Source organism: Myotis yumanensis, unplaced genomic scaffold, assembly GCF_028538775.1.
Source record: "Myotis yumanensis isolate MYYU_CA2020_CCGP unplaced genomic scaffold, mMyoYum1.0.hap1 SCAF_20, whole genome shotgun sequence".
NCBI classification, from domain to species: Eukaryota; Metazoa; Chordata; class Mammalia; order Chiroptera; family Vespertilionidae; genus Myotis; species Myotis yumanensis.
In genome coordinates, this window is record NW_027223771.1 from 12,086,383 (window position 1) to 12,106,905 (window position 20,523).

Below are 20,523 nucleotides of genomic sequence, written 5' to 3' on the forward strand. Positions count from 1 at the left end.
TAGATCACATAAACAAATTGAAAGAAAAAAAAACACATAGTCATATCAATTGATGCAAGAAAAGCCTTTGACAAAATCCAACTCCTATTTTTGATAAAAACTCCCAGCAAGGTGGGAATAGAAGGATCATACCTCAACATAATAAAACCATATATGACAAACCCACAGCCAACATCATACTCAATGGACAAAAACTAACACCATTTCCCCCTAAGAACAGGAACAAGACAGGCATGCCCACTGTCACCACTCCTGTTCAATATAGTACTGGAAGTATTAGGCATTGCAATTAGACAAGAAGAAAAAATAAAAGGCATCCAAATTGTAAAAGAAGAAGTGAAACTGTCCTTATTCTCAGATGACATGATATTATACATAAAAAACCCTAAAAACTTTATAAAAAAACTATTAGACTTAATAAATGAATTTGGCAATGTAGCAGGATACAAAATTACACCAAGGAATCTATCGCATTTCTATACACCAATAGTGAATTTACAGAAAGAGATACTAAATGAGCAATCCCATTTACCATCGCACCAAAAAAATTAAGATACCTAGGAATAAACTTAACTAAGGAGGTAAAAGACCTTTACTCAGGCCAGAACCGGTTCGACTCAGTGGCTAGAGCGTCGGCCTGAGGACTCAAGTGTCTCGGGTTCGATTCCGGTCAAGGGCATGTACCTTGGTTGTGGGCACATCCCCAGTAGGGGATGTGCAGGAGGCAGCTGATCAGTGTTTCTCTCTTGTTGATGTTTCTGGCTCTCTGTCCCTCTCCCTTCCTCTCTGTAAAAAATCAATAAAATATATTTAAAAAAAAAAAAGACCTTTACTCAGAAAATTATTGGACGTTGAAAAAAGAGATAGAGGAAGACATAAACAGATGGAAGAACATACCATGTTCTTGGATTGGTAGAATCAACATCATTAAAATGTCCATACTACTCAAAACAACCTATAAATTCAACGCACTTCCCATTAAAATAACTATGGCATATTTCACAGAACCAGAATGAACTCTGCAAAAATTCATCTGGAATAAAAGAAAACCCCGAATAGCTTCAGCAATCCTGAGAAAGAAGAACAAAGTAGGTGTGATCTCAATACCAGATATCAAGCTGTATTACAAAGCCACTGTTCTCAAAACAGCCTTGTACTGGCACAAGAACAGACATAAAATCAATGGAATAGTTTAGAGAGCCAAGAAATCGACCCGAACCAATATGCTCAATTAATATTTGACAAAAGACGCAAAAACATGCAATGTAGTCAAGACAGTCTCTTCAATAAATGGTGTTGGGAAAATTGGACAGATACATGCAAAAAAATGAAACTAGATCACCAATTACGCCATACACAAGAATAAACTCAAAATGGATAAAGGATTTAATGTAAGATGGGAAAGTATAAAAATACTTGAGGAATCCAAAGGCAACAAAATCTCAGACATATGCCTAACAATTTCTTCACTGATACAGCTCCTAGGGCATTGGAAACTAAAGAGAAAATGAACAAATGGGACTACATCAAAATAAAAAGCTTCTGCACAGCAAAAGAAAAAATCAACAAAACAACAAGAAAGCCCACTGCATGGAAGAACATATTTGCCAATGTTATATCTGATAAGGGCCTAATCTCCAAAATTTATAGGGAACTCATACAACTTAACAAAAGGAAATTAAACAATCCAATAAAAAAATGGGCAACGGACCTGAATAGACACTTTTCAAAAGAGGACATTCAGAAAGCCAAGAGACATATGAAAACTTGCTCAAAGTCACTAATCATCTGAGAAATGCAAATCAAAACAGAAATGAGGTACCATCTCACACCTGTCAGAATGGCTATCATCAACAAATCAACAAATGATAAGTGCTGGAGAGGATGTGGAGAAAAAGGAACACTCGTGCACTGCTGGTGGGAATGCAGACTGGTGCAGCCACTCTGGAAGACAGTATTGAGTTTCCTCAAAAAGTTAAAAATGGAACTCCCATTTGACCCTGTGATCCCACTGCTAGGAATATATCCCAAGAAACCAGAAACACCAATCAGAAAGGATATATGCACCCCTATGTTCATAGCAGCACAATTCACCATAGCTAAGATCTGCAAACAGCTTAAGTACCCATCAGCAGATGAATGGATTAGAAAACTTTGGTACATCTACACGATGGAATACTATGCTGCTGTAAAAAAGAATGAATTCTTACCATTTGTGACAGCATGGATGGAACTGGAGAGCATTATGCTTAGTGAAATAAGCCAGTCAATGAAAGAAAAATACCAAATGATCTCACTCATTTATGGATAATTAAGACCATTATAAACTGACTAGAGGCCTGGTGCACAAAAATTTGTGCACTGGGTGGGGGGGTCCCTCAGCCGGGCCTGTGCCCTCTCGCAGTCTGGGACCCCTCGGGAGATGACCACCTGCTGTCTTAGGCCTGCTCCCCGAGGTATTGGGCCTAAGATGGCAATCAGACATCCCTCTGGAAGCCCAGCAACCTTAAGGGGATGACCACTTGCCAGCAGGGAGCAGACCTAAGCTGCAGTCAGACATCCTTAGCGCCGCTGAGGAGGCAGGAGAGGCTCCAACCACCACCGCTGTACTGGCAGCCATCAGCCTGGCTTGTGGCTGAGCAGAGCTCCTCCATGTGGGAGCGCACTGACCACCAGAGGGCAGCTCCTGCATTGAGTGTCTGCCCCCTGGTGGTCAGTGTGTGTCATAGTGACCAATCATTCCCAGCCTTTCTGCTGTTAGGGTCAATTTTCATATTACCCTTTTACTATATAGGGTAGAGACCTGGTGCACGGGAGGGGGCCAGCTGGTTTGCCTTGAAGGGTGTCCAGGATCAGGGTGGGGGTCCCACTTGTGTGCCTGGCAAGACTGGGTGAGGGGCTGATGGCTGTTTGCAGCTGGTCACACCCCCTTCAGGGTGGGGGTCCCCACTGGGGTGCCTGGCCAGTCTGGGTGAGGGGCTGAGGGCCGTTTTCAAGATGGCCGGCAACTCAAACTACCAGCCTCTCCTTTTTTTTCGTTACTTTTTTTTTCCTGGGATTTACTTACCTTCAATAATTGAAGCTTTGTTGCTGTCACTGGAGATGAGAGTTGGCTCCAGATCCGTGACCACGGCCTGCTGAAAGCAGGTACCTGGGTTTTATTTAGCTTTTATAATTGAAACATTGTTGCTTTCGGGCTCAGAGCCAGGCCGCAAGAGGCGGGGAGCATGGCTTCCTCCATCAACGGCAATGATGTTACAATGTCCATCAAACTACAGTGGCTATGACATCACAATATATATGATATTGTAGTCGCTGTGATGTCACAATGGCTATGCCATCAAAATAGCAATGACATTGCAATGGCTATGACATTATAGTGGCTATGACATTACAATTGCTATGACATGACAATGGCTATCTAGTTACAATGGCTATGCCATCACAGTGACTATGACATAACAATGGCTTTGACGTTACGATGGCTATGACATCATAATGGCTATGGCATCACAATGGCTATGACGTCACAATGACTATGACATTACTATGGGTACAATGTTACAATCAATATGACATTACAATAGCTATGATGTTACAATGGATATATTATAGTGGATATGACGTCACAATAACTATGCCATCACAATGGCTATGACATTACAATTGCTATGAAGTCACTATTGATATGACTTCACAATGACTATAATGTCACAAGGGCTATGATGTTACAATGACTATGATGTCAAAATGGCTACGACGTAACAATGCCTACGACGTTAAAATGGCTGTGACATTATCGTGACTGATGTTACAAAGTCTATGACATTATAGTGGGTATGACGTCACTGGCTATGACGTTACAATGGCTTTGATGTTATGATGACTATGACGTGACGATGGCTATGAGATCACGATGGCTATGCCATCACAATGGTTATGACATTACAATGGCTATAACATCAAAATGGCTATGACATCACAATGGCTATGACATTTCAATGGCTATGACGTTGCAATGGCTATGATGTCACAATGGCTATGCCATTAAATTTGCAGTGACCTAACTATGTCTTTGTCAAATGTTGCCTATAATTTTACAATGGCTGTGACATTATAGTGACTATGTCGTCACATCTGCTACAATTTCATGATGGCTATGATGTCACAAAGGCAATTACGTTACTATGTCTATAACATTATTGTGGCTATGACGGTACAATGCCTGTGGCATAATAGCTACGATGTTTCAATGGCTGTGACATTAAAGTGGCTGTGAGGATACAATGGCTATGATGTCACAATGTCTATGAAGGCACAAAGGTTATGACACTAGAGTGGCTATGCCATTGCTATGGATTCTATATTAAAATGGCTATGTCATTACAATACCTATGATATTATAATAGCTATGACTTAACAATGGATATGATGTTATAGTGGCTATGATGTCACAATGGCTATACCTTCACAATGGCTATAACATTACAATGGCTATGACATCACAATTGCTATGATGTCACAAATGAGATGACTTCACAATGACTATGATGTCACAATGGCTATCATGTTAAATTTGCAATGACTTAACTACGTCTATATCATTATGGTTCCAATAACGTTACACTGGCTCTGACATTATAGTGGCTATGACATCACAATGGCTATGATTTCACGATGGCTATGACATCACAAAGGCAATGACGTTACAACGTCTATAACATTATTGTGGCTATGACGGTACAATGCCTGTGGCATTATAGTAGCTATGACGTTTCCATGGCTGTGACATGAAAGTGGCTATGAGGTTACAATGGCTATGATGTCACAATGGCTATGATGTCACAATGGCTATGAAGACACGATGTTTATGACACTAGAATGGCTATGACATTACTATGGATATAATGTTACAATGGTTACAACATTACAAAAGCTTTGATATTACAATGCTATGACTTTACAATTGATATGATGTTATAGTGGCTATGACATCACAATGGTGATGCCATCACATTAGCTATGACATTAGAATGGCTATGATATCACAATTGCTATGACTATGATGTATCAAAGGCTATGATCTTACAATGGCTATGACATCACAATGGCTGCAATGTCAAAATGGCTACAACGTCACCATGGTAATGACGATTCAATGGCTGTGACAGTATCGTGACGATGATGTTACAAAGGCTATGACATTATAGTGGCAATGTTACAGTGGCTAAGAGCTCACTATGGCTCTGGTTATGATGGCTATGATGTGATGATGGCTATGATGAAAATGGTATGCCGACACAATGGCTATGAAATTACAAATGCTATGACTTTACAATGTCTATGACATTATAGAGGCTACGGCGTTTCAATGGCTGTGACATTAAAGTGGCTCTGAGGTTACAATGGCTATGACAGCACAATGCCTATGACATTACAATGGCTATGACGTCACAATGCTAATTACACTACAGGGACGATGAAATTTCAATAGCTATGTCGTCACAATGGCTATGACATTAAATAGCTTTGATGTTACAATGGATATGACTTTAAAATGGCTATTACTTCTCAATGGCTATGATGTTATAGTTGCTAAGACGTCACTATGACTATGACAATACAATGGCAATGACTTTATTATGTCTATGACATTATACTGCCTATGATGTGAAAATAAATGTGACATTATGGTGGCTATGATGTCACAATGGCTATGATGTCACGATGGCTATGAGGTCAATGGCTATGACATTGCAATGTCTATGAAACCAGAGTGGCTATGACATTACAATATATATGATGTTATAATCGCTGTGATGTCACAATGGTATGCCATCACAATGGTAATGACATTACAATGGTCATGACATCAAAATGCCTATGACATTATAGTCTATGACATTACAATGGCTATGACATCAAAATGGCTATGAAATTATAGTGACTAAGAGGTTACAATGGCTATGACATCACAATGGCTAACTAGTTACAATGGTTATGCCATCAGAGATTCCATGACATTACAATGGCTGTGACGTTACTATGGCTATGACATCACAATGGTTATGCCATCACAATGGCTATGACGTTTCAGTGGTCATGACGTTTCAATTGCTATGATGTCACAATGGCTATTACATTAAATTTGCAATGACTTAACTATGTCTATGTCATATGGTGCCTATGATGTTGCAATGGCTGTGACATTATAGTGGCTATGTCGTCACAATGGCTATGATTTCACGATGGCTATGACGTCACAAAGCAATGATGTTATAATGTCTATAACATTATTGTGGCTATGACGGTTAAATGGCTGTCACATTGAAGTGTCTATGATGTTACAAAGGCTATGATGTCACAATGGCTAAGAAGGCATGATGGTTATGACACTAGAGTGGCTATGACATTACAATAGATACAATGTTACAATGGCTATGACATTACAACAGCTATGCCTTTACAATGGATATGATGGTATAGTGGCTATGACTTCATAATGGCTAGACCATCACAAGGGTAATGACATCACAATTGCTATGAAGTTACAATTGATATGACTTTACAATGACTATGATGTCACAAGGGCTATGATGGTACAATAGCTATGACTTCACAACGGCTACGACGTCACAATGGTTATGCGTTACAACGGCTGTGACATTACCCTGACTATGACTTTACAAAGGCTATGACATTATAGTGGGTATGACGTCAGAGTGTCTATGACTTTACAATGGCTCTGATGTTATGATGGCCATGACAAGATGATGGCTATGATGACAATTACTATGGCGACACAATGGATAGGATATTAAAAATGCTATGACTTTACAATGTATATGACATTACAAAGGTTACTACATTTCACTGGCTGTGACATTAAAGTGGCTTTTAGGATACAATGGCTATGAGGTTACAATGCCTATGACATAAAAATGGCTATGACATCACAATGGTTATTACACAGGAGTGCGTTTGACATTTCAATAGATATGACATCACAATTATGACATTAAAAGGACTATGATGTCACAATGGATATGTCGTTACAATGGCTATGACATTATCATGACCATGACGTTACAAAGGCTATTAGAGTTCAATGGCTATGATGTCACAATGATATGACGTTAAAATGGCTATGATGTCACAATGGATGTGAAGTTAAAATGGCTATGACATCACAGTTGCTGTGATTTTATGATGGAAATGATGTCACAAAGGCAATGACGTTACAATGGTTAGCACATTATTGTGGCTATGAAGGTACAATGCCTGTGGCATTATAGTAGTTGTGACGTTTCATTGGCTGTGATATTAAAGTGGCTGTGAGGATACAATGGCTATGCTGTCACAATGGCTATGAAGGCACAATGGATATGACACTAGAGTTGCAATTTCATTACGATGGATGCGATGTTACAGTGGCTATGACATTACAATAGCTATGATATTACAATAGCTATGACTTTACAATAGATAAGATGTTATTGTGGCTATGATGTCACAATGGCTATGCCATTATGGCTATAACATTACAATGGCTTTGACATTACAACTGCTATGAAGTCACAATTGATATGACTTCACAATGACTATGATATCACAAGAGCTACGTCGTCTCAATGGCTATGATGTCACAATGGCAATTATAAGACAGTGGCAATGACTTTACTATCTCTATGACATTATAGTGCCTATTATGTTACAATGGCTGTGACATTATAGTGTCTATGACATCACAATGTCTATGACATCATGATGGTTATGAAGTCAACGGCAATGACATTATAATGTCTATGAAACTACAGGGGCAATGAAATTACAATATATGTGATATTATCCTCATTTTGATGTCAAAATGGCTATGCCATCACAATGGCTACGACATTATAATGGCTATGACGTTACAATGGCTATGACATCACAATGGCTATGACGTTTGAATGGCTATGACATCAAAATATCTATGACATTACATTTTTAGTGACCTGACTATGTCTATGTCATTATGGTGCCAAGGATTTTACAAAGGCTGTGACATTATAGTGGTTATATCCTCACAACGGCTACGATTTTATGATGGATATGATGTCACAAAGGAAATGTCGTTACAAGGTCTCATTGTGGCTATGACGGTACAATGCCTGTGGCATAGTAGCTGGGACGTTTCATTGGCTGTGACATTAAAGTGGCTGTGAGGTTACAATGGCTATGATGTCACAATGGCTATGATGGCACAATGGTATGACACTAGAGTTGCTATTTCATTAGTATGGATGCGATGTTACAATGGCTAAGACATTACAATAGCTATGATATTAAAATAGCTATGACTTTACAGTAGATAAGATGTCATAGTGGCTATGATGTCACAATGGCTATGCTATTATGGCAAAAACATTACAATGGCTATTATATCACAATTGGTATGAAGTCACAATTGATATGACTTCACAATGACTATGATACCACAAGGGCTATGATGTTACAATTGCTATGACGTCACAAAGGCTACGAAGTTAGAATGGCTATGCCATCACCGTGGCTATGACGTTACAATTGCTCTGAGGTTACGATGGCTGTGACATCACAATTGATAGGCCATCACAATGGCTATGACATTACAATGGCTATGACATCAAAATGGCTATGACATCAAAATGGCTATGACATCACAATGGCTATGACGTTTCAATGGCTATGATGTCACAATGGCTATGACCTTCCATTTGCAATGACTAAACTATGCCTTTGCATTATGTTCCCTGTGATGTTACAATGACTGTGACATTATACTGGTTATGACGTCAAAATGGCTATTTCACGATGGCTATGATGTCACAAAGGCAATGAAGTTACAATGTCTATAACATTGTGCCTATGATGGTACAATGCCTGTGACATTATAGTAGCTATGACGTCTCAATGGCTATGACATTAAAGTGGCTATGAGGTTACAATGGCTATGATGCCACAATGGCTATGAAGGCATAATAGTTATGACACTAGAGTTGCTATTTCATTACGATGATGCGATGTTACAATGACTATCACATTACTATAGCTGTGATATTACAATGGCTATGACGTCACAATGGCTATTACAAGACAGTGGAAATGACTTTACTATCTCTATGACATTATAGTGCCTATCATGTTACAATGGCTCTGACATTTTAGTGGCTATGACATCACAATGTCTATGACATCATGATCGTTATGAAGTCAACGGCAATGACATTACAATGTCTATGAAACTACAGTGGCCTTGACATTACAATATATATGATGTTATAGACGCTGTGATGTCACAATGGCTATGCAATCACAATGGCTATGGCATCTCAATGGCTATGACATCACAATGGCTATGACATTATAGTGGCTAAGATGTTACAATGTCTATGAAGGCACAATGGTTATGACACTAGAATGGCTAGGCCATTACTATGGATGCACTGTTACAATGACTATGACCTTTCAATAGCTATGAAATTACAACTCCTTTGACTATACAATAGATATGATGTTACAGTGGTTATGATGTCACAATGGCTATAACATTACAATGGCTTTGACATCACAACTGCTATGAAGTCACAATTGATATGACTTCACAATGACTATGATATCACAAGGGATACGACGTCACAATGGCTAAGATGACACAATGGCTATTACAAGACAGTGGCAATGACTTTACTATCTCTATGATATTATAGTGCCTATCATGTTACAATGGCTCTGACATTATAGTGGCTATGACATCACAATATCTATGACGTCGTGATGGTTTTGAAGTCAACAGTAATGACGTTACAATGTCTATGAAACCACAGTGGTATGACATTACAATATATATGATGTTATAGTAGCTGTGATGTCACAATGGCTATGCCCTCACAATGACAATGGCATTACAATGGCTATGAGATCACAATTTCTGTGACATCATAGTGGCCATGACGTTCCAATGGCTATGAGATCATTGCGGCTATCTAGTTTCGATGGCTATGCCATCAGAGTGGCAATGACTTTATAATGACTCTGAAATTACAATGGCTATGACATCTCAATGGCTATGATGTTAAATTTGCAATGACTTACCTATGTCTGTGTCATTATGGTGCCTCTGACGTTACAATGGCTTTGGCATTATCGTGGCTATGACGATGCAATTCCTGTGGCATTCTAGTAGCTATGACTTTTCAATGTCTGTGACATTAAAGTGGGTATGACGTAGCAATGGCTATGTCATCACTATGGCTCTGACCTTGTAATGGTCATGACATCACAATTGCTATGAAGTCACACTTGATATGACTTCACAATTGCTATGATGTCACAAGTGCTATGATGTTAGAATTGCTATGTCACAATTGCTATGACGTCACAATGGCTATGACATTACAATGGCTGTGACATTATCGTGACTATCACGTTACAAAAGCTATGACATTATAGTGGGTAGGACGTCACAGTGGCTATGACGTTACAATGGCTCTGATGTTATGATGGCTATGACGTGATGATGGCTATATTGAAAATGACTATGCCGACACAATGGTTATGATATTACGAGTATTAGTACTTTACAATGTCTATGACCTTACAAATGCTACGTTTCAATGGCTGTGAGATTAAAGTGGCTATGAGGTTACAGCAGATATGACGGCACAATGCCTATGACATTACAATGGCAATGACGTCACAATGGTCATTACACTGCAGTGGCTATGACATTTCAACTGCTATGACATCACAATTGCAATGACGTTAAAATGGCTATGATGTTACAGTGGCTATGTCTTGAAAATGGCTATAAGTTCACAATGTCTATGATGTTACAGTTGCTATGATGTCACAATGGCTATGACAATACAGTGGCAATGACTACTATATTGATGATATTATAGTGCCTATAGTATTACAATGGCTGTGCCATTATAGTGGCTATGACGTCACAGTGTCTATGATGTCATGATGGTAATGTCATCAATAGAATTGACATTTCAATGTCTATGAAACTACAGTGGCTATGATATAATAATATATATGATTATATAGTGGCTGTGATGTCACAATGGCTATGACATTACAATGGCTATGAAATCACAATGGCTATGACATTGCAATGGCTACCTCATTAAAATGGCTATGACGTTACAATGTCTATGACATCAAAATGGCTATGACATCACAATGGCTATGACGTTTGAAAGGCTATGATGTCAAAATGGCTATGACTTTAATTTGCAGTGACTAAACTATGTCTATGTCATTATGGTGCCAATGATGTTACAAGGGCTGTGACATTATAGTGGTTATGACCTCACAATGGCTACGATTTTACGATGGATATGATGTCAGAAAGGCAACGAAGTTACAACGTCTATCACATTATTGTAGCTATGACGGTACAATGCCTGGGGCATTATAGTAGCTATGATATTTCATTGGCTGTGACATTAAAGTGGCTGTGAGGTTACAATGGCTTTGAAGTCACAATGGCTATGAAGGCACAATGGTTATGACACTATAGTTGCTATGCCATTACTATGGATGCGATGTTACAATGGCTATGACATTACAATATCTATGACTTTACAATAGCTATGACTTTAAAATAGATATGATGTTATAGTGGCTATGATGTCACAATGGCTATGCTATTATGGCTATGACATCACAATTGCTATGAAGTCACAATTGATATGACTTCATAATGACTATGATACCACTAGGGCTCTGATGTTCCAATGGCTATGACATCACAATGGGGCTATGACAAGATAGTGGCAATGACTTTACTATGTGTATGACATTATAGTGCCTATCATGTTACAATGACTGTGACATTATAGTGGCTATGACGTCTCAATGTCTATGTTGTCATGATGGCTATGAAGTCAACGGCAATGATGTTACAACGTCTATGAAACTACAGTGGCTATGACATTACCATATATATGATGTTATACTCACTGTGATGTCAAAATGGCTATGCCATCACAATGACTATGACATTACAATGGCTATGATATCACAATGGCTATGACATCACAATGGCTATGATGTTACAATGGCTATGACATCACAATGGCTATGATAATACAGTGGCAATGACTTTACTATGTCTATGACATTATAGTGCCTATAGTGTTACAATGGCTGTGACATTAGAGTGGTGTGACGTCACAATGTCTATGATGTCCTGACAACCATACGACGTCTATGAAACTACAGTGGCTATGACATTTCAATATATATTATGTTATAGTTGCTGTGATGTCACAATGGCTATGCCAGCACAATGGCTATGACATTACAATGGCTATGACATCACAATGGCTATGACATTATAGTGGCTATGATGTTACAATGGCTCTGAGATCACAATTGCTATCTAGTTACAATTTCTATGCCAACAAGGTGGAAATGACGTTACAATGGCTCTGATGTTACCATGGGTATGACATCACAATGTCTATGCCATCACAATGGCTATGACATTTAAATGTCTATGACGTTAAATTTGCAATGACTTAACTCTGTGTCATTATGGTGCCTATGATGTTACAGTGGCTTTGACATTATCGTTGCTATATCGGCACAATGGCAATGGTTTCACGATGGCTATGACATCACAAAGGCAATGACATTACAATGTCTATGACATTATTGTGGCTATGACGATACAATGCCTTTGGCATTATAGTTGCTATGACTTTTCAATGGATGTGACATTAAAGTGGCTATGAGGTTACAATGGCTATGAGGTTACTATGGCTATTGATGTCACAATGGCTATGAAAGCACAATGGTCATGACACTAGAATTGCCGTGACATTCCTATGGATATGATGTTACCATGGCTATGACATTACAATTGCTACGATATTACAATACCTATGACTATATAATGGATATGACGTTATAGTGGCTATGACGTCACAATGGCTATGTCATCACAATGGCTATGACATCACAATTGCTATGAAGTCACAATTGATATGACTTCACAAAGACTATGATGTCACAAGTATTATGATGCTACAATTGCTATGACATCACAATTGCTAAGACGTCACAATGGCTATGACGTAACAATGGCTATGAAGTTACAATGGCTATGCCATCACATTAGCTATGACGTTACAATGGTTCTGAGGTCACAATAGAAATGACGTCCCAATTGCTATGCCATCACAATGGCTATGACATTACAATGGCTGTGAAAACAAAATGGATATAACATAATGGCTTTTATGTGTCAATAACTATGATGTCACAATGACTGTGACATTAAATTTGCAATGACTTAAATATTTCTGGCATTATGCTGCCTATGATGTTAAAATGGCTGTGACATTATACTGGCTATGACGTTTCAATGGCTGTGAAATTAAAGTGGCTATGAGGTTACAATGACTATGATGTCACAATGGCTATGAAGGCATAATGGTTATGACACTAGAGTTGCTATTTCATTACGATGGATGCGATGTTACAATGACTATCACATTACTATAGCTGTGATATTACAATGGCTATGACGTCACAATGGCTATTACAAGACAGTGGCAATGACTTTACTATATGACATTACAGTGCCTATCATGTTACAATGGCTGACATTATAGTGGCTATGACATCACAATGTCTATGACATCATGATCATTATGAAGTGAACGGCAATGACGATACAATGTCTATGAAACTACAGTTGCTATGACATTACAATATATATGATGTTATAGTCGCTGTGATGTCACAATGGCTATGCCCTCACAATGGCTGTGACATTACAATGGCTATGAGATCACAATATCTGTGACATCATAGTGGCTATGACTTTCCAATGGCTATGAGATCACAGTGGCTATCTAGTTTCAATGGCTATGCCATCAGAGTGGCAATGACTTTACAATGACTCTGACGTTACAATGGCTATGACATTACAATGGCTATGATATCACAATGGCTATGACATCACAATGGCTATGTTGTTACAATGCCTATGACATCACAATGGCTATGATAATACAGTGGCAATGACTTTACTATGTCTATGACATTATAGTGCCTATCATGTTACAATGGCTGTAACATTAGAGTGGTTTGACGTCACAATGTCTATAACGTCCTGACAACCATACTACGTCAATGAAACTACAGTGGCTATGACATTACAATATATATGATGTTATAGTCGCTCTGATGTCACAATGGCTATGCCCTCACAATGGCAATGACATTACAATGGCTATGACATCACAATTTCTGTGACATCATAGTGGTTATGACGTTCCAATGGCTAAGAGATCACAGTGGCTATCTAGTTTGGATGGCTATGATATCAGAGTGGCAATGACTTTATAATAACTCTGACATTGCAATGGCTATGACATCTCAATGGCTATAACATTACAATGGCTATGACATCAAAATGGCTATGATGTTAAATTTGCAATGACTTACCTATATCTCTGTCATTATGGTGCCTGTGACATTACAATGGATTTGACATTATCGTCGCTATGACGATGCCATTCCTGTGGCATTGTAGTAGCTATGACTTTTCAATGTCTGTGACATTAAAGTGGGTATGACGTCACAATGGCTATGTCATCACTATGGCTCTGACCTTGTAATGGCCATGACATCACAATTGCTATGAAGTCACACTTGATATGACTTCACAATTACTATGATGTCACAAGTGCCATGATGTTACAATTGCTATGTCACAATTGCTACGACGTCACAATGGCTATGACGTTACAATGGCTGTGACATTATCGTGACTATGACGTTACAAAAGCTATGACATTATAGTGGGTAGGGCATCACAGTGGGTATGACGTTACAATGGCTCTGATGTTATGATGGCTATGATCTGACAATGGCTATGTTGAAAATGGCTATGCCGACACAATGGCTATGATATTACGAGTATTAGTACTTTACAATGTCTATGACCTTACAAATGCTACGACGTTTCAATGGCTGTGAGATTAAAGTGGCTATGAGGTTACAGCGGATATGACGGCACAATGCCTATGACATTACAATGGCAATGACGTCACAATGGTCATTACACTGCAGTGGCTATGACATTTCAACTGCTATGACATCACAATTGCAATGACGTTAAAATGGCTATGATGTTACAGTGGATATGTCTTGAAAATGGCTATAAGTTCACAATGTCTATGATGTTACAGTTGCTATGACGTCACAATGGCTATGACAATACAGTGGCAATGACTACTATATTGATGACATTATAGTGCCTATATTATTACAATGGCTGTGCCATTATAGTTGCTATGACCTCACAATGTCTATGAGGTCATGATGGTAATGACGTCAATGGAATTGACGTTTCAATGTCTATGAAACTACAGTGGCTATGATCTAATAATATATATGATTATATAGTGGCTGTGATGTCACAATGGCCATGACATTACAATGGCTATGAAATCACATTGGCTTGACATTGCAATGGCTACCTCATTATAATGGCTATGACGTAACAATGTGTATGACATCAAAATGGCTATGACATCACAATGGCTATGACGTTTGAAAGGCTATGATGTCAAAATGGCTATGACTTTAATTTGCAGTGACTTAACTATGTCTATGTCATTATGGTGCCAATGATACAATGGTTGTGACATTATAGTGGTTATGACCTCACAATGGCTACGATTTTACGATGGATATGATGTCAGAAAGGCAACGAAGTTACAACGTCTATCACATTATTGTAGCTATGACGGTACAATGCCTGTGGCATTATAGTAGCTATGATATTTCATTGGCTGTGACAAAGTGGCTGTGAGGTTCCAATTGCTATGAAGTCACAATGGCTATGAAGGCACAATGGTTATGACACTAGAGTTGCTATGCCATTACTATGGATGCGATGTTACCATGGCTATGACATTACAATATCTATGACTTTACAATAGCTATGACTAAAATAGATATGATGTTATAGTTGCTATGATGTCACAATGGCTATGCTATTATGGCTATGACATCACAATTGCTATGAAGTCACAATTGATATGACTTCACAATGACTATGATACCACTAGGGCTCTGATGTTCCAATGGCTATGACATCACAATGGGGCTATGACAAGACAGTGGCAATGACTTTAGTATGTGTATGACATTATAGTGCCTATCATGTTACAATGACTGTGACATTATAGTGGCTATGACGTCTCAATGTCTATGTTGTCATGATGGCTATGAAGTCAATGGCAATGACGTTACAATGTCTATGAAACTACAGTGGCTATGACATTAAAATGTATGTGATGTTATAATCACTGTGATGTCAAAATGGCTATGCCATCACAGTGGCTATGACATTACAATGGCTATGATATCACAATGGCTATGACATCACAATGGCTATGATGTTACAATGGCTATGACATCACAATGGCTATGATAATACAGTGGCAGTGACTTTACTATGCCTATGACATTATAGTGCCTATTATGTTACAATGGCTGTGACATTATAGTGGCTGTGTTGTCACAATATCTATGACGTCCTGATGGCCATAAAGTAAACAACAATGACATTACGTCTATGAAACTACAGTGGCTATGACATTTCAATATATATTATGTTATAGGGGCTGTGCTGTCACAATGGCTATGACATCACAATGGCTATGACATTATAGTAGCTATGATGTTCCAATGGCTCTGAGATCACTATTGCTATCTAATTACAATTTCTATGCCAACAAGTTGGATATGACGTTACAATGGCTCTGATGTTACCATGGGTATGACATCACAATGTCTATGCCATCACAATGGCTATGACATTTAAATGGCTATGACGTTAAATTTGCAATGACTTAACTCTGTCTGTGTCATTATGGTGCCTATGATGTTACAATGGCAGTGACATTATCGTGGTTATATCGGCACAATGGCAATGATTTCACAATGGCTATGATATCACAAAGGCAATGACATTACAATGTCTATAACATTATTGTGGCTAAGACGATACAACGCCTTTGGCATTATAGTTGCAATGACTTTTCAATGGGTGTGCCATTAAAGTGGCTATGAGGTTACAATGTCTATGAGGTTACAATGGTTATGATGTCACAATGGCTATGAAGGCACAATGGTCATGACACTAGAGTTACTGTGACATTCCTATGGATATGATGTTACCATGGCTATGTCATTACAATTGCTATGATATTACAATAGCTATGACTATATAATGGATATGATGTTATAGTGGCTATGACGTCACAATGGCTATGTCATCACAATGGCTATGACATCACAATTGCTATGAAGTCACAATTGATATGACTTCACAAAGACTGATGTCACAAGAGCTATGATGCTACAATTGGAATGACATCACAATTGCTAAGACGTCACAATGGCTATGACGTAACAATGGCTATGAAGTTACAATGGCTATGCCATCACAGTAGCTATGACGTTACAATGGTTCTGATGTCACAATGGATATGACATCTCAATTGCTATGCCATCACAATGGCTATGACATTACAATGGCTGTGAAAACAAAATGGATATAATATCGCAATGGCTTTTATGTGTCAAGAGCTATGATGTCACAATGGCTATGACATTAAATTTGCAATGACTTAAATATGTCTGGCATTATGCTGCCTATGATGTTAACATGGCTGTGACATTATACTGGCTATGACGTTTCAATGGCTGTGAAATTAAAGTGGCTATGAGGTTACAATGACTATGATGTCACAAGGGCTATGAAGGCATAATTGTTATGACACTAGAGTTGCTATTTCATTACGATGGATGCGATGTTACAATGACTATCACATTACTATAGCTGTGATATTACAATGGCTATGACGTCACAATGGCTATTACAAGACAGTGCCAATGACTTTACTATCTCTATGACATTATAGTGCCTATCATGTTACAATGGCTCTGCAATTATAGTTGCTATGACATCACAATGTCTGTGACATCATGATCGTTATGACGTCCACGGCAAAGACGTTACAATGTCTATGAAACTACAGTGGCTATAAAATTACAATATAGAGTAAGATCGAGCGAGGAGCCCAAGAGCGAGCGCGCAGCCCGAGAGCTTGAGCCGCCTAGGCCGCCAGACCCCACCCCGGCCGCCGCCGCCTGCGCCTCGAGATCCGCACCGGCCTCCCCGAGAGCGAGCCCGGCCGCCGCGACCAGCCGCGCTAACCACCGACCAACCGCCACCGAGGTGCCCGAGTGAGAGCCCAGGAGGCGGCATGAGCGAGGCGGGCGAGGCCACCACCACCACCACCACCCCCGCCCTCCCGCAGGCTCCGGCGGAGGCGGCCGCCGCGGTCCCCCAAGACCCCGCGCCCAAGAGCCCGGTGGGCGGCGGCGCGCCCCAGGCCGCGGCCACGGCGCCCGCGGTGCTCGTCTCGGGGAACCCGGGTGGGGACGCGACCCCCGCCCCCACGGGCCCCGCGGCCCCCGCCTCTTCAGCCCCCACCGGCAACGAAGACGCGGAGAAAAAAGTTCTCGCCACCAAAGTCCTTGGCACTGTCAAGTGGTTCAACGTCAGAAATGGATATGGGTTTATAAATCGAAATGACACCAAAGAAGATGTATTTGTACATCAGACTGCCATCAAGAAGAATAACCCACGAAAATACCTGCGCAGTGTAGGAGATGGAAAAACTGTAGAGTTTGATGTGGTCGAAGGAGAGAAGGGTGCCGAAGCAGCCAATGTGACCGGCCCAGATGGAGTTTCTGTGGAAGGGAGCCGTTATGCTGCTGATCAGCGCCGTTACCGACGCGGTTACTATGGCAGACGCCGTGGACCTCCCCGTAATTACGCTGGGGAGGAGGAGGAGGAAGGGAGCGGCAGCAGTGAAGGATTTGACCCCCCTGCCACTGACGGGCAGTTCTCTGGGGCCAGGAGTCAGCTGCGCCGCCCCCAGTATCGCCCTCAGTACCGGCGGCGGTTCCCGCCTTACCACGTGGGACGGACCTTTGACCGTCGCTCACGGGTCTAGCCCCATCCCAACAGAATGCAGGCTGGTGAGATTGGAGAGATCAAGGATGGAGTCCCAGAGGGAGCTCAACTTCAGGGACCGGTTCATCGAAATCCAACTTACCGCCCAAGGTACCGTAGGGGACCTCCTCGCCCAAGACCTGCCCCAGCTGTGGGAGAAGCTGAAGATAAAGAGAATCAACAAGCGGCCAATGGTCCAAACCAGCCATCGGTTCGCCGCGGATACTGGCGACCGTACAACTATCGGCGCCGTCCCCGTCCTCCTAATGCTCCTTCACAAGATGGCAAAGAGACCAAGGCAGGTGACGTGCCATCTGAGAACCCTGCTCCGGCCACAGAGCAGAGCAGTGCTGAGTAACACCAGGCTCCCCAGGCACCTTCACCATCACTAGGTGACCTAAAGAATTAATGACCATTCAAAAAAATGAAACAAAAAGCAGACACGACCTTACCAACACCAAAGAAACATCCAAGCAATAAAGTGGAAGACTAATAACCAAGATGTGGACATTGGAATGTTTACGATTATTCTTTATGAAACAAGTACAAAACGAGAATGTCAGCCAATGTTTCCAGCAATTTTTCTGGAATGCCTGCACAGAAGACAAGAGAGCAACCTCCCCAGTTTCGGCAATCACTAGGTTTATATTTTTTTCCTGGTTTTTACTGTTTTGGTAATATGAATTGAAAGAAGAAATATTAATACCACATGGGGAGAACCCCAACCAAAGAAATCTGAAATATATAGTAAATGCTTTTTTGTTCCCTTTTCTAGTTCATTTTGGATGCTGGTGCTAAACTTCCAAGTGTCGTGATTTAAAAAGAAATTTTATGCTCTTCTTATTTATTTCTAGATGAGGGGAGGATAACATTTTTGCTTTCTTATGCGACTCTGAAAATGTGCAGCATAAAGTTCCTCAAAAATAAAATTTTTACCCTTGAAAAAAAAAATAAATAAAATTACAATATATATGATGTTATAGTCGCTGTGATGTCACAATGGCTATGCCATCACAATGGCTATGACATCTCAATGGCTATGACATCACAATGGCTATGACATTATAGTGGCTAAGATGTTACAATGGCTATGATGTCACAATGTCTATGAAGGCACAATGGTTATGACACTAGAATGGCTAGGCCATTACTATGGATGCACTGTTACAATGGCTATGACCTTTCAATAGCTATGAAATTACAACTCCTTTGACTATACAATAGATATGATGTTATAGTGGTCATGATGTCACAATGGCTATGCCATTATGGCTATAACATTACAATGGCTTTGACATCACAACTGCTATGAAGTCACAATTGATATGACTTCACAATGACTATGATATCACAAGGGCTACGACGTCACAATGGATAAGATGTCACAATGGCTATTACAAGACAGTGTAAATGAATTTACTATCTCTATGACATTATAGTGC

General features: G+C 39.9%; 1 protein-coding gene and 1 pseudogene across 1 annotated transcript in view; one reads left to right on the plus strand and one right to left on the minus strand.

Annotated features, from left to right (window-relative positions):
• The window catches only part of LOC138998469 (zinc finger protein 211-like), a 232,099-nt gene that overhangs the window by 41,705 nt on the left and 169,871 nt on the right, over positions 1-20,523 (minus strand). The window lies entirely within an intron of this gene.
• On the plus strand, positions 18,269-19,969 carry LOC138998471 (Y-box-binding protein 3 pseudogene; annotated as a pseudogene).